This window comes from Phocoena phocoena, chromosome 11 (assembly GCF_963924675.1).
Source record: "Phocoena phocoena chromosome 11, mPhoPho1.1, whole genome shotgun sequence".
In the NCBI taxonomy this organism is placed as follows: Eukaryota; Metazoa; Chordata; class Mammalia; order Artiodactyla; family Phocoenidae; genus Phocoena; species Phocoena phocoena.
Genome location: NC_089229.1, coordinates 80,780,478 through 80,795,098, shown reverse-complemented (window position 1 = coordinate 80,795,098; position 14,621 = coordinate 80,780,478). Strand labels below are relative to the sequence as shown.

Here is a 14,621-nt window from a genome sequence, read left to right as displayed (position 1 = left end):
GTGCTTTCAAATGACACACTGCAGGTGAGCTGTCGGTAGCTCTAACAGTATCTTAATCAGGTCCTTCTAGAGCACAGTAAGTCCTACCAACTACCGCACCAATAGGCACTAACTCTTACAGTAATGAGGAAGAAAGGTTATCAATCTCTACAATAAAGGGCGTTGCAAGTGAGGATACAAAGACTATATGAAAACATTTAAATTAGTGTCCTAACCCTACCCTCAAACCAAGGACTTTTTAGCTTTGCTTTCGTAATGCTTGTGAAAAGAGCTTAGGAGGAGGATTTTTACAGCTTCATTTTAAGAAAAGCTCTTACCTAGAGAGGAAGCACCATTTTATCCATTCCTGCATCAATTTGAATAGAAAATTGTAATTCAAAAGCCACAAAAAGCAGCTACGTTTGAGATAATTAGGGAAACAAATTATTGACAAATGATCACTTTCAACGAGGTGTTACTCCTTTTCTGTGTCTTCTCTTGAGTTTGGCTTCTCATTTAATTTGTCCTCCAATAAAACTGCCCACGCACTCATTCCTCACACTGACCACAAGCAGTTGTACCAAAGGATCCTCCTGCCACTGTTACGATTTACCCTCTCCAGCTTAACTGCTGTTTCTCACTTCTAAATCCCTACAACAAGCAACAAGGATTTGCAAGAACAACTGTCTACTTTCTCTTCAGAACAGTGGTCTTCGCTTCATGGGTGTTTGTGGAGCTTTGCCTCAAGCAAAGGCCTAAGAATCTGGCAAAGAATTTTCCTTTCTCCCAGTGTCTCAGGGTGTAAACCAAGAGAAAGGGAAATGGAAATAAGATGGGATGAGATAAAACTCTCAGCTCTAAGCAAAGAGCATAAACTGTGCGAATACCTACAGGATTGAAAGGCAAACAAATAAAAGGAAAATATGTAAAGGAGGACTTCACGGTCCTATGCGCAGACCACAGTTACCATGGAGCCAGTGGTAACCAATATTATTTGTACATTGTGAAAGGTGAAATGCCTTTTAAAATTCATTATCTTATCCATAGATGAAATTAGTATATGTACAAGAGGGTGGTACTGAAATAGTACATTTTTGAGCAGGCAATGAAGGATCATTTTTTCTAGAGCGGCACCTTCCAGGCAGAAATTAATTTGGGTTTTCATTCTGAGAATCTAGGAACTTTTATTACACTGCTGCTTGCATAAGCCAAAAAAAAGGGATAAGAAAAAAATATATGAAAGATAATTTACAAGTTTAGACAGGGTTGAGACAAAGGATTTGAGATGGCCCCATTTTCTAACAGAAAAACCTGTAATGAGGCAGAATGCTTCATTGTCTATGGTTCTCATACAATCCTAACAGTTGAGTATTTCCAAATCCCCCCATAGATTGCAGGGATACAATCTGGTTGTTGGCAATAGTTTTGGGTCATCAATGTTCAACCAGTACATTTATCCGAGCCTGGATTCTAGTATGTATATGTGTTAGCCTCCAAGAGATGCTTTCTCACCACCAACACAGAACAGTCTCCTCTGTTATTCTTACACTTGATTCACACAAAAATCCTTGGCACCCAGTGTCTGCATCTTATTTAGATTTGCATGGAAAATATCATTTAATCTAAATGATTGTTACATACAAAACATTCACTCAGACAATTCTTTCCCCCAAACATAGATCTTGTCACCAAGAAATTAAAATCTAGAGGCCAGAAACATAATAATATATAACACATGTTGTCATAGAAATGGGAGGGTTCATTCCAGTGATACCACATCCTTAGATGCCTGTGGCACGTGGCTGCCACACAACTTGCCTAACATCTCCATATATGGCCAACTCTGAGTTTGCAAATTAAAAGATGCTACATTTTCGGGCTTCCCTGGTGGCGCCAGTGGTTGAGAGTCCGCCTGCCGATGCAGGGGACGCGGGTTTGTGCCCCAGTCCGGGAAGATCCCACATGCCGTGGAGCGGCTGGGCCCATGAGCCATGGCCGCTGAGCCTGCGCATCTGGAGCCTGTGCTCCGCAACGGGAGAGGCCACACAGTGAGAGGCCCGCGTACCGCAAAGAAAAAAAAAAAAAGATGCTACATTTTCTAGAGTTGCTTGGTGGTGATGAGAAGTGCTTCAATTAGGAACTACTACAGCTTGGAAAACATAAGTCAAACACCACATAAATAACAGATGTGCAAGGCTCCTGGTATCCATTTTTCCACAGAAAAATTTCTAATTCTAGACTGCTAAGTCAAAGGTGATCGGTCTTCAGCAATGCAAAAGAAGAAATCTATTTCTCTTCTCAACCATAATTAGTTAATACTACTGAAAAGTTTTCAGTGAAAGGGCTACTGTATCATAATATAAATCCTCTGGATAAATTCAGGTTTTCTATGTCTTTTATATTAACTCAACAACTAGAATTTGGATTTATGTATAAAGTATATTGAAATGGTGTGAAAAATGGAGTCATCTTTGTTAGGTAAAAGTACAGAGGAAAGAATTGCTTAGAAACAAAAGCAGATAGACTGTCCAGGTTCTTTCATTATATGATTGTATAGTTATTTTTACTAATCCTAATTCCCTCAAGAGAAAAACCCCAAAGTAAGACAAGTACAGCAAATGCATACTAGAAATGGTAACTGGGAACGGGTTGAGCGTTCACTGCTTTATTTCTTTGATGGTTCCAGTGAGCCAAGTTTCCATTACCAATTCCAGAGACGTGAAAAGCAATAAGGAATTTACATAACACTAAAGCTGTGCTGACCGTGATTTAATTCTTCCTTATTCCAAAGTCATTTTACTGCCGGTAATCATACTGTAGGCTTCAACAATCATTAAGACTTATGTGGATTTACAGACAGTATAAGAGATTTAACAGAATCTTACATGATTGAAATTTACCTTACTTCCCTTGGTGTTTTATTTAAAGTCATCTTTATCTGTTACCTCTTTCTATTAGAAATACTTTTCTCCTATGAACACATAAGAATAAAAAGGATAATCTGAATTTTCCAATTGTTTAGATTTCAGATAGACACTTCTGAAATCTTCTAAACATTTATAAGAGATAATAGACATATTTGATAAGAGTTCTGTGAATAATTGTTCACAGCAATTTTCTCGTTTAGCGACTACCAAAGGCAGTTCTCAATGCTTTATAGTAATAGAAGCCAAAAAATGGATAACCCCAAAACCATTCTTATTTCCCTGAAACATATTTTTATAGTTGGTCTTGGAAAAATATATCTGCTGCTATTATAATTCATTTGAAACAGAATGATGTTAAACCATAAAGACATGTTTCAGGACGTCTTCCTACTTCCCCTCCCTGCTCAGCAGCTCCTTATAGACTTTCACTTGCTGGAAAATGCCTACACTCTCTAGAACTAGAGCAGTTTTTTCTATTTTGAACATTCTCTGGAGCAGTGCTTCCTCCCAGCGGTTAGGGTCTGGGTTATAAAAGGACTTTTCTGATGCAAAAAACCCAAAAACATTAACACAAGCTCAAAACCTTAGTTAAGCTAGTGATATAAGCAGAGTAATAGGGAACATGGTATCAACCTGGACTAAAAGAAAGATCAAGATTTAACACCCTAGAAGACAATAAATAACCAGCACTCCCAGTTCAAAGTCAGATCACAGTATTTTGGAGAACTACATATCCAGTCCATGAACTTCTTTTTTTTTTTCCCCCAATGATATTTTATTTTTTTAATTTATTTTATTGAAATATAGTTGATTTACAATGTTGTGTTAGTTTCTGGTGTACAGCCAAGTGACTCTGTTATACATAAATATACATATTCTTTTTCATATTCTTTCCCATTATGGTTTATTACAGGATACTGAATATAGTTCCCGGTGCTATACAGTAGGACCTTGTTGTTTATCCATTGTATATATAATAGTTTGCATCTACTAATCTCATCCCTCCCCTACCCTCCCTTGCCCTTGGCAACCACAAATCTGTTCTCTATGTCTGTTAGTCTGTTTCTGTTTCGCAGATAAGTTCGTGTCATATTTTAGATTCTACATATAAGTGATATCATATGGTATTTGTCTTTCTCTTTCTGACTTACTTCACTTAGTATGATAATCTCTAGGTCCATCCATGTTGATGCAAACAGCATTATTTCATTTTTTATGGGTGAGTAGTATTCCATTGCATATATGTACCACATCTTCTTTATCCATGCAGGCAAACAGAGTTTTTAATCTATGAGCTGGAGCTGGAGGGAACTTGGTATTCGTCTGCCTGGAGGTCTCTTACCCAGATGGTCACTTGGCTGACTCCCTCAAAATCCTTTCTGATTTCTGGTTTAATGTCCCCTCCTCAGATCTCTTCCAGCCACCCTCTCTAAAGAAGGATTGTCATCACTCTGGATCCTGCTTTACATTTCAGTCATGGCATTATCACTATCTCACACCATATTTTATATTTGTTTATGTGGTTATTGTATCCTCCCTCAAAAAAGAACATAAACTCCATGAAGACATGGATTCTATCTAGTTTTTGCTCTATCTCCAACACCAGGAATAGTGCCTGACACATAGCAGCCATTCCATACATGCTTGTTAGATTACTGCACAAATAAAAAAAAAGTTGGATAAACAAAAAAATTATTAAAAATGATAATTTGGGATTTCCCTGGTGGTGCAGTGGTTAAGAATCCACCTACCAAGGGACTTCCCTGGTGGAGCAGTGATTAAGAATCCACCTGCCAATGCAGGGGACATGGGTTCAATCCCTGGTCCAGGAAGATCCCACATGCCGTGGAGCAACTAAGCCCACGTGCCACCACTACTGAGCCTGTGCACCACAACTACTGAAGCCCGCATGCCTAGGGCCTATGTTCCACAAGAGAAGCCACCACAGTGAGAAGCCTGCACACCACAACGAAGCACAGTCCCCGCTTGCTGCAACTAGAGAAAGCCCGTGCGCAGCAACGAAGACCCAACGCAGCCAAAAATTAATTAATTAATTAAAAAAAAAAAAAAGAATTCGCCTGCCAATGCAGGGAACACAGGTTCGATACCTGGTCCACGAAGATCCCACATGCTGCGGGGCAACTGAGCCCATGCACCACAACTACTGAGCCTGAGTGCTAGAGCCCGGGAGCCACAACTACTGAGCCCACGCACCACAACTAGCGAAGCCCATGTGCCTAGAACCCGTGCTCCACAACAAGAGAAGCCACCGTAATGAGAAGCCCATGCACTGCAACAAAGAGTAGCCCCCGCTCACCGCAACTAGAGAAAACCCACACACAGCAACGAAGACCCAATGCAGTCAAAAAAATAATAATTATTTTTATAAGGCTTATATAAAAAATTAGATATTAGTACACTAAGGGTAAGTTTCATCAAGGTGAGTTTTGGCTTGCTTTCTTTTATACTTTCTTAATTTTCTAATTTTTTTCTAAAAGCATATATAATTTCATGTTACTTAAAAACGTATTTGTTTAAAAGAAAAACATGTTTAATACAATAGATAACAATGAGATAAGGAAAATCATGGAATCTGACTTTATCAAGGGCATATCACATCCCATGTACTTTGCTAGGCCACATACACTGTTCACAGCAGGTAGGGAGGTGGGGAACCCATCTCATTTTACACAGCCAGAAAGTGGCAGAGCCTCAGATTCAGGTCAACTAATGTCAATGTGCATCTTTTCCCCACACCATGTTGATTCACTAAAGGCTATCACCTTCCAAGTTTCCAAAGATTGTATACTAGAACTCAGAAACCTACCAAATGCAGAAAGAAAATATCCTAGTTAAAACTGTGTACTGAAAACGTAGCATTACTATTAATCATATCATGAATCTGCTCACATTATTCTCAAGTGATTTTATCCACCAGTTATTATTATATAATGAACCAACACTACTCGTGGCATTATGTTTATATGACACAATTTAATTTTAAGGGCAGCCCCTGTTCAGAAACTATTTATTAGGTAGCCAATGTTCATCTGGCTCTTATATTAAGGATATCGAGGATGGGAGGACACAAGAGAAGTAGAGAGTTTATAACAGAGCTAAGAAAACAGAAATCATGTCTCCCCCCTCCCCAATTGAAGACCAAATGCAAAGCAAATAAGATAGTAATAGTATAGCGTGGACGGTATACAAAATTGCTTAGGATAATTATTTTAATTGGGAAAATTATCTTAGGGTGAGGAGAGTGAAAGGCAGCTTCACTGAAGAGATACAATTTTGAACTAGGCTTTGAATGGTGTAAAGCATTTAGACTACTGTGATCTTTCTCAAATCACTTCGCCGTCCGATGCTCAGAACCTTAATCCTAATAAAATAGGTCCCAATTCCTTGTGAGAATAAAATTATATAATGTGTGCAGAAAAATCATGAAGAATGAAAAATACCATATAATTGTATTACCTCAAAATGAAAAATGGACGACACATGCATGTTTTCACTACAGCCATGAAAAACAGCTCTTCTCTATTTCATTATGTTCTATTATAGTGGTCGCCACCCTAGTAATGAGCCTGTGGTCCATCACATAATCATAGCTCATTACCTCTTACACTATGACATGGTTGACACAAAATATCACCTCTAAAAGGAGAAGTCTTGCAGAGGAATGATTTATAAAGAATACTCAATGGCCAGAGTAGATGATATGACACCTAATTTTCTTCATTCTGAATAAACACTCGTTGAACACAGTATGTTGATAAGCCATTTACAGACTCCAACTTTCCAAGACCTTAGAGACAGAACAGGGCTTCCCTGGTGGTGCAGTGGTTAAGAATCCGCCTGCCGATGCAGGGGACACGGGTTCGAGCCCTGGTCTGGGAAGATCCCAAATGCCATGGAGCAACTAAGCCCATGTGCCACAACTACTGAGTCTGCGCTCTAGAGCCCACAAGCCACAGCTACTGAAACCCACGTGCCTAGAGCCCGTGCTCCACAACAAAGAGAAGCCACTGCGATGAGAAGCCCGCGCACCGCAACGAAGGGTAGCGCCCATTCACTGCAACTAGGGAAAGCCTGTGCACAGCAGCAAAGACACAACGCAGCCAAAAATAAATAAAAATAAAATAAATACATTTATAAAAAAGAAGAAACAGAACAAAGCAAAACCTACTAGAAACATGTTACTAAAGTATAGTAATGTTATTAGCCATCTTTTTCTGAATATCAAGTAGACTGCTTAAAGGAAAATTATTTCCCATCCCACACCCTAAAGAAGTGTTATTCAAAGGATAAATTGAAAAAGCAATTCATACAAAACACTGGTTAAGTTCTACATCTTATTTTGGATTTCATCACTGTCAAATACTGACAAAGTCATTTCAGTATTCCAAACCTCAAGATTTCATTTTAATTTGCCAAACTGATCTTTAATTCTTAACAGCTGGTAATGCAAGCAATAAGTGGACTTACATACTATTTTTATAACTGAGATGTAAATTAAATACAGTGCAATACGCAGATCTTAAATGAAAGATTTTAGTAGTTTGGACTAGAAGGACCCATATAAACCACAGGGTATCCAGATAGTCAGACATTTCCGTTACCCCAGAAAGCTCTTTTGTGCCCTTTCCCAGTTATTGAGCTCTACATTCCCCCTCACCACCACCACCAAAAACAACCACTCCTCTGATATATCATACCATAGAGATATACACTGAATAGTGTACAGTTTCATAGGTATATGATTTTAGTTAACTGATTATGGCCAAAGAGTACTATTAAATCAATCACTGTTAAAGTACAGAAGGGCCTCTAGTTCCTTGCTGATCTGTTGTTGCCTCACCCACATAAGTATTTTTGTCAGTGACAGGTGAAGTCAGAAAGAGCATGTTTTGCAAATGCAAAGACAACATGAAACAATGAAGGATAACTAATATAGTCAATGACTCCATCAAATCCCAAAACTACACGGACAGGTTGAAAACTAATGGATTAAAATCAATAAAACCAAGAGCTGGTTCTTTGAACGGGTAAACAAAATTGACCAACCTCTGGCCAGGCTCACCAAGAAGAAAAGAGAGAGGACCCAAATAAACAAAATAAGAAATGAGAAAGGAGAAATCTCAGCTGACACTGCAGAAATACAGAAAACCATAAGAGAATACTATGAATAATTAATTATATGCCAACAAATTTGACAACCTAGAAGAAACGGACAACTTTCTAGAAACATACAGCCCATCAAAACTGAATCAAGAAGAAATAGATGATATGAACAGACCGATCACTAGAAGTGAAATAGAATCTGTAATTAAAAAAAAAAAAACTCCCTACAAACAAAAGTCTAGGACCAGATGGCTTCACAGGCGAATTCTACCAAACATACAAAGAAGAACTTATACTGAGCTTTCTCAAATTCTTCCAAAAGATTGATGAGGAGGAAAGACTCCCAAAGATATTCTATGAAGCCACCATCACCCTGATACCAAAACCAGACAAAGACACCACCAAAAAAAGAAAATTAAAGGCCAATATCTTTGATGAATATAGATGCAAAAATTCTCAACAAAATATTAGCAAACCGAATCCAGCAATACATAAAAAAGATCATAGGCCACGACCAAGTGGGATTCATCCCAAGTTCCCAAGGAGGGTTCAATATGTGCAAATCAATCTATGCATTAACAAAAGAAAACTAATGGCTTTAAATCCAACAAAGTAAAATCAAAATATAAAATGCCCTGCCATTTAGGTCCAAATAAAACCAACTCAAGTATGTGATGGGAAAATGTGATGTTAACAGAGCACAAACTAGAACTTTAGTTTCATTCAAGTTCAGTAGAAATCAATACTATGTCATCATTACCAAAAACACTCATTTTCATCTAGACTGTATTACAAAAGTAAAGTGTTTATTATGAATGAGAAAATAACTTTTCTTGCCATATCAGTGATCAAAAATATTAGAAACATAAGAGGAACTGTTAAAGAAACTGCCGGTGATGACACAGAGAGGAGGAGATATTCAGGTGACATGCCGGCCATCTGCAAACATAGAAAGAACTGATATGTGAAAGTGAGGCTAGATTTCCACATGGCTCCAGGGAACAAAAGTAGGGCTGCTTGTTGGAAGTGAGAGGGAGGTATATTTAGGATAACCTAACAAAAGAGACAATATTTGGAGCTGTTGTAAATAAGAAAGGCCTACCTTTTGCAGCAGTAAAATCTTGGTCACTCAGGTGTTCCAAAAGATCCTAGATGACCATTTGCTACAGGTACTATGAAGATCTGAAGTTCATATAGACGATTTCTACAGTCCCTTTATATGCTAACATTCTACAAATCTATGATTGGGTTCCAATAAGGTGCCTTACTGTAGGTCACTGGTGGATGCCCTTGACCAGAAATTGAGGGAACTGAGGAACCTACCCCAGTGTATTAACACCTTGAGGCATTAGATTCTGAGGGTCAAACAGTATTTACAATTGGATGAAATAACTGAGTAGAAAGAAGGTGAGGACAACCTGGTCCTCTTTAGTCATTCTCATTATTTGTGAGGTCATCTAGGTATTGATTCTGTCCTATTAACTCAATTTGGTAATGTCAGTAGCTATTCCTGGCTGCCAGGAATCATTTACACCACTCCTACAGAACTCCAGAGGTTTCGGAGTCACTTTATAGCTTAGAGAATAAGAATAAACTCCACACTAAACTGTGGAAGGTGCTTCATCCATTGTGTGGCTGATACCTTTGGGAAACCAAAACCCAAAGTACTATAGACAATGCCTTTGTTTCCAACACATCCCAGAGAAATACAGATGAACCTACAGAGTCTTCTGCCTCTACTGAGTTAAACTAATTACGAAGTATAACAAAAATATTTTTATGTATCATAAATTTATGTGAGAAACCCCTGACTGAGAGAACTAGAAGGCAGTTATAGAGTTGCTTCCTGACTTAGTGTAATATGGAAGTTATGCATGCATCATACCCATTAAATCCTCCTGAAATTTATGAACCTACACAGTTAGCAAGGGAATATTTGAACCATATTATTCTGTTAAGATGGTGCACCAAACCTAAATGCTCACAGACGAATGGATTAAAAAGATGTGGTATACATATATTCAACCAAATACTACTCAGCCATAAAAAAAGAATGAAATAATGCCATTTGCATCAGTGTGGATGGACCTAGATATTATTGTACTAAGTCAGTCAGAAAGAGAAAGACAAATACCATATGATATCACTTACATGTGGAATCTAAAATATGATACAAATGAATTTATTTGCAATACTGAAACAGACTCACAGACAGAGAAAACACACTTATGGTTACCAAAGGGGAAAGCCAGGGTCGGGGGAGGAGGGATAAATTAGGAGTTTGGGATTAGCAGATGCAAACTATTATATATAAAACCGATGAACAACAAGCTCCTACTGTGTAGAACAAGGAACTAATTATATTCAATATCTACCTGTAATAAACCATAATGGAAAAGAATATAAAAAAGAATATATTACATATATGTGTGTGTGTGTATACACATTTATAACTGAATCACTTTGCTGTACACCAGAAACAAAACACTGTAAATCAACTATACATCAATTATAAAAAAGAGATGGTGGAGAGATCGTGAAAAGGTATAACATTAATCACTAAAATTGTAGAAACAAAATACCAGGAAGTATTTTAACATGAACTGGCATTTGTCATGTTATCTCCCATTCACTGGAAGTTTTGAAAGCCAAATTAAAAGTTCTTAAGTAATAAAAGAAAAACAGTTATAAATCTGAGATGTCATGATCTAGAAAATATTCTTATCATTCAAATACGTATTTATATAAAACATGTAGGTTACACACATTCATCAAATGTTTGTCACTCAGTAAATACTTCTGAAAGCCAAGTATGCATGTTATGTTAGGCATGGTACAAGTCAGCTATGGAAACAGAAACAGAATGTATTTTCATAGCTTTTCTCCCCACTTCTGGCTCTCTCAGTCAATAATTTTGAATCTTTATTATTGAATTTTCTAGGTAGTAATTCTAAGAGTCATGGAGCCTTTCATAAGTCTACTAGGAAAAACAGACATAAAAAATTTCAACACTAACAAAAAAAAGTCACCAACATACATTTGGAATATTAGGGTCTCTAAATATTTTTGTCCTTCAAATGCATGTTTATATAAGGCATGGCACATACATTCATCCTAGTGATAAGCGAGTTATGAAAGTATATATGAAATACAGAAGTAGCTCATAGCAAAGTGTCCTGGAGGATAAAATTGTTTCGTATTACTGGGGAAACAGCAAGAGACAGAACTAGAGACGTCTAATGCAGATTATGAAGACCTGTGGGCACCAACTTAGGGAACTGGGTTGTTACTCTCTAAGAGATGATGATAACTAGTAAGAGGCAGAGGATGTGATTCAGAAGGATCCTTATGTGGGAATGTGGAGAAAAAGCCAAAAACAGCGCCAGGGAGACCAGCAGGGAGTGAAAAGGAACATCCAACTTCAAGATATTTAAGTGGTAACAGTTTTAAGACTTGTGTTTCAAACTTTGCTTCTGAGACAATCCCAACAACGGTTCACGAAGGCGAGATTCTTGGCTTAAATTTTTTTTTTTTGGATCTGACTTGTGAAGTCACCTCAAGTTAAATCAAAACTCTTTAATAAACAACCACTGTTTTGTGTTAAACTTTCTTAGGAAACTTGGAAAAAGTAGAAAGCAGAGTCCCTGCAGATGAAGAAGTCATCTGTACAGAAAGTAGTGTAACAGCCGAAAGCACATCCACAGCAGGGCTGTTGGTTTTTGTGAAGAACTAGAGAAAAAGAAAAAGAAAGCTGAATTCAAAATGTGGTTCAGCAAGCTACAGGCTGTATAGTCTCAGGGCAAGTATTTACCCTCTGTAAGAGCACATTTCCTGGGCACAGTGTGGCCATAATACCTACTTGCTGGATTGTGACAAGGATTACAGATAAAAATATGCAAGATTTTGATGTGTTCTAGGCATTAAATATAAATAATAGATTCCCTTCTGATGTAATCCTCTGTCAAATGTGTGGCCTAGCAAATGGTGGACACTCACTATTAACTATATAATAGACATATTACATAGTTATTCTCTGCCTATTTTTATACCTTCATTTGATTTTTTAAAGGGACATGATCTAGCGTAGATCATGTGTTTGAGAACCTCTTGATATAGAGAGAGAAGACTAAGCCCAGAGGGGGAAAACAAGGCCTCCCAGGCACCACTGATAACTAAGAGAAAACCTGACAGTTACAGGCACTTTTTCTAAAACTTCTAAAAGCTTAAGGAGGAAAAAAATATATAACAAAAGTGTAAAAGACATTATACATTAAGCCAGAAAGGACTTAGAGGTGCAGTCAGCACAGCACAAAGCTGGTAAGAGAACCAGACTCAGAAGATCAGAATACCACAGAAATCTTCCTTCACATCCGAAGAAAAGGATTCCATAAAACACCTGCTGCCCGGAGTAGATTTCTGATGCCAGTGATTCTGGGGCATTTGGAAGTAGGTAGCCTCTAGAAATTTTTTTCATCTCTAGAACTTTATTGTGCATTTAAATGTCTTAATGTTGTTTTTGTCTCCCTAATCTCTATCTTCTATAAGATCTGAATCATTTTTATTTTTCTTCCTAATCTGTTATTTCCTATGAGATCTTAATCTTGACCTACAGTTTTTCCAGTCTTGGTACTTTTCTGGAAAATATCTGTAGTGGATGCTGTGATGGTCCTGCCCAGATTCCCTTTCAGGAAGGAAGGACTATTGCCTCAGCTGCTGGCAGTGCCACTTGGGGGACAGCCCTCAAAAGTCAGCCCTCTGGGGATTGGCTGGTCTGAAAACAGCTGCTTCAAGCAAGACCACACCCCATTCCAGGGCAGCCCACGGGGGCATAAAAACTCAGCCCCCTCACTCCAATGAGAGAGAACTCTGAAAGGACACCCCAACTTCACACCACCCAGAGGCTCCCCACTAAGACCACAACACAACCCAATTTCTCGCTTGGCCCAGGCCTGCTTCTTTCCCTTCCATTCCACCAGTGTTGATGCTAAGAGCTCTCCCTAATAAGACTCCGGCGTGCTAATCTCTGTTCAGAGTCTGCTTCCTGGGGAACAAACCTGCACTAAGGACCTCCAGAGATCCTGGGCAGTTGCTGTCAGGAGACGAATCTCAAGGCATGATGAGAACACACTCATCTGACACAGGGCACACACACAGAGGACAAGAGAAACCTATCACTGTGGATGGGATTGCACACGTGTCCTGGCCACCTCTTTGAGGCTCCAGCTCCCTCTACTAGAAGCATATGATGTGAATGGGGAGAAGGTGTAGGCAGAAGGGAGAAGAAGCAGGTGTGAGGAACGAGACCCAGAGTGGATGAGACAGATCTGCCTGAAGGCGAGGGACAGGCTGGAAGCAGAGATGAGGCAGGACCATCAAAAAGAAGCATCGCGAGGGGCAGAATGGTGGTGGGAAAAATTAAGTCCAGAAGTCCAGGAAAGAGATGTTCAGATGATGACTGGTCACTGTGGCATCTTCCTCCGGCAAGCCAACCAGCCTGACACTTCTGAGCACTGTGAGCTGTGCTGTGAACTTACGTCGTTTATACCGACCTGGAAGGAGCTCAGTCTGATGAAACATTGACAGGAGCTGAAGGGACATTAGAGAGAGTCCTTAAAATGAAGCTGCCTGGACCTTTGCTACCTGCTGTTCGGTGATGGTCACTGTATTAAACCTCATTTCTGTTCTTTCTCATCCTCCAACTCCACATATACACGCCCTCGGAGTCCCAACTTGCACACAGGTAAGCCTTTCTTGCTTGCTTACTTGCTTTTTTTGCGGTACGCGGGCCTCTCACTGCTGTGGCCTCTCCCGTTGCGGAGCACAGGCTCCGGACGCGCAGGCTCAGCGGCCACGGCTCAATGGGCCCAGCCGCTCCGCGGCATGTGGGAGCTTCCCGGACCGGGTCACGAACCCGCGTCCCCTGCATCGGCAGGCAGACTCTCAACCACTGCGCCACCGGGGAAGCCCTTGCTTGATTTTTTTGATACACTCGATATTTTAAGTGAACTAAGGCTCCTGGTTTCAAGGCATTGTAGCTGGTGTCTTTACAAAGAGCAATCACAGCTCTTAACCAGCAGTCATGCTTCATGGATATTTGCTAAAAGGAGTCTTTTGCAACACACATTAAAAAGAATACCATTGAGTGAGCGAATGAGAATTACATACTAATCTTCAAAGAATCACAGCTTTGAACTGAAAGAGACTGTAAAGATCACATTTAGATTAACCTCCTGATTTTATAAAGGAAGAAACTATTTTCTGGCAGACTTTTTGCTGAAAATATTTTCTTCCTTTCCCACCCATATAACACTATTAAAAAATGTTTCTGCTCCACCTTCCATCTCAATTTCCCTTCTCCTTTTAAAAAGCAACTATTTTGCCAGGAAAAGCATTTCAAGGTGGATCATGTGAAGTCCCAGCCAAGGCAAAAAAAAAAAAAAAAAAAAAGTTAAATTGAAGAAGCAGCTGGTTCTTTGCCACTAGATGGGGAGTTAGCACACCCTCACTCTCCTCCCCCAATCTTCTGGGGCAAGGGTACTACTGGACATTTGTGTATCCAAGGTGCCTCTACTACCCTCCCTCCTTATCTCT

The 14,621-nt window shown here is 39.2% G+C and overlaps 1 protein-coding gene across 3 annotated transcripts in view; it reads right to left on the bottom strand.

Annotated features, from left to right (window-relative positions):
- The window catches only part of ITPR2 (inositol 1,4,5-trisphosphate receptor type 2), a 523,170-nt gene that overhangs the window by 314,025 nt on the left and 194,524 nt on the right, over positions 1-14,621 (bottom strand). The gene's annotated exons all lie outside the window — the stretch shown is intronic.